At 42.1% G+C, this 2,450-nt stretch overlaps 1 protein-coding gene across 1 annotated transcript in view; it reads right to left on the reverse strand.

Annotated features, from left to right (window-relative positions):
- PLA2G1B (phospholipase A2 group IB) overlaps positions 1 to 2,450 on the reverse strand; it is a 7,367-nt gene that overhangs the window by 1,117 nt on the left and 3,800 nt on the right. The window lies entirely within an intron of this gene.

The following is a 2,450-nucleotide window of genomic DNA, read 5'->3' on the forward strand; positions in this document are numbered from 1 at the left end:
AAAAAAAAAATTATGAAGCGTCCTTAATGGAATATTACATAGGCATTTAGAAAAATTAGATATGCCTGCACATGGAAACTTTCCCAAATAAAAAAAGCTGGTGTATGCCAAATAAAATCTGGAAGAATATGTATCTAACTGGTTATCTTTGGGTGGTAGGATTATAGATGTCTTCCACTTTCCATAATCGATATTTATGTAGAGTTTGAAGTTGCATTCCTTTTGGCTTGTTTACTTTTGTAACCAAAAGAAACAATAAGATTACATTTAAAATGCATTCAAACTTTATTATATATAATTTATGTATCGCTGCTTGCCGTCAACAATCTTATTACTTTTGTTTCTCTCTGATCCTTTATTTTATTTTATTTTATTTTATTAATTTTTGGAGACAGAGTCTCGCTCTGTCACCCAGGCTGGAGTGCAGTGGGGCGATCTCAGCTCACTGTAACCTCCACCTCCCAGGTACAAGTGATTCTCCTGTGTCAGCCTCCTGAGTAGCCGGGACTACAGGTGTGCATCACCACATCACCTAATTTTTGTCTTTTTAGTAGAGATGGGGTTTCACCATATTTACCAGGCTGGTCTCGAACTCCTGACCTCAAGTGACCTGCCCACCTTGGCCTTCCAAAGTACTGTGATTACAGGTGTGAGTCACTGTGCCTAGCTAAGGTTTTTTGTTTGTTTGTTTGTTTGCTATTTTTGAGATGGAATCTTGCTCTATCGCCCAAGCTGGAGTGCAGTGTTGTGATCTCAGCTCACTGCAACCTCCGCCCCTAGATTCAAGCGATTCTCTTGCCTCAGCCTCCTGAGTAGCTGGGACTACAGGCATGTGCTACTACACCTGGCTAATTTTTTGTATTTTTAGTAGAGATGGGTTTCATCATGTTAGCCAGGATGGTCTTGATCTCCTGACCTCGTGATCCGCCCACCTTAGCCTTCCAAAGTGTTGGTATTACAGGCTTGAGCCACCACGTCTGACCTGAGTTATTTTTAATTAATACAAACATCCTCTAATGCAGATTTCTTGTCCTAGTTGCAAACATTAAAAAGAAATTGTGTGTGTGTGTGAATGTGTGTGTGTGTGTGTGTGTGTGTGTGTGTATTTCCCTGGGGAGAGGGTTCATAGTTTTCATCAGATTTGTAAATTTGGCCTTCTAAAGTGGAGCAGAAGCATGTGTAAGCAAATTATTCAGTGATTAAAATAGTAATAAATAAGAACAGTAATAATAAAGGTTTGAGGCAATATGTAAAAGTCATGACAAGGTGGTAAGTCAGAAAAGGCAGAATAATGCAAGATTGTATTTCAAAAAGAAAAGGAAAGTTTATATCTAAGCTATGCATTTATCAAATATTTATTGAGCACCTACTATTTGCCAGGCACTACTCTAGATCTGGGGATATAGCAATAAAGAAAACAGACAGTAATCAGCTAGGCCTGGTGGTTCATGCCTGTAATTACAGCCACTCAGGAGACTGATGCAGGAGAATTGCCTGAACCTGGGAGGCGGACGTTTCAGTGAGCTGAGATTGCACCACTGCACTCCAGCCTCAGTGATGGATGGAGACTCTGTCTCAAAAAAGAAAGGAAGAAAATAGACAGTAATCCCTGTTCTGTGGATCTTACAGTCTATTGGAAAGATGGAAAATAAATAAGTGGCCAGGAATGGTGGCTTACTCCTGTAACCTCAGCACTTTGGGAGGCCAAAGTGGGAGGATTGCTTGAAGCCAGGAGTTCAAGACCAGCCTGGCCAATGTAGTGAGACCCAGTCTCTACAAAACAAGTTTAAAATTAGCCAGGCATCGTGGTGCAGGCCTGTAGTCCCAGCTACACTGGAGGCTGAGACCAGGGAATCCCTTGAGCTCAGGAGGTTCAGGCTGCAGTGGGCTATGGTTGCACCGCTGTTCTCCTGCTGGGGTGACAGAGCGAGACACTGTCTCTAAACAAAAACAAAACAAGGCCGGGTGTGGTGGCTCATGCCTGCAGTCCCAGCTACTCAGGAGGCTGAGGCAGGAGAAACATCTGAACCCAGGAGGCAGGGGTTGCCATAAGCCAAGATCGCACCACTGCACTCCAGCCTGGGTGACAGAGTGAGACTCCATGTCAAAAAAACCCAACACAACAACGACAACAAAAAACCCATCACTACTTACAAGCTGTGTGATCTTGGGCAAATAGCTCAGCCTCTGAGCCTCAGTTTTCTTTCTTTTTTTTTTTAATGAGACGGGGTTTTGCCATGTTGGACAGGCTAGTTTCGAACTCCTGACCTCAAGTGATCCACCGGCCTTGGCCTCCCAAAGTGCTGGGATTATAGGTATGAGCCACCACGCCTGGCCCCTCAGTTTTCTTTTATTTTCTTTCTTTCTTTCTTTCTTTCTTTCTTTCTTTCTTTCTTTCTTTCTTTCTTTCTTTCTTTTTTTTTTTTTTTTTTTTTTTTTTTTTTTTTTTT

The sequence above is a fragment of the Cebus imitator genome, unplaced genomic scaffold, assembly GCF_001604975.1.
Source record: "Cebus imitator isolate Cc_AM_T3 unplaced genomic scaffold, Cebus_imitator-1.0 Scaffold434, whole genome shotgun sequence".
Taxonomy (NCBI): domain Eukaryota; kingdom Metazoa; phylum Chordata; class Mammalia; order Primates; family Cebidae; genus Cebus; species Cebus imitator.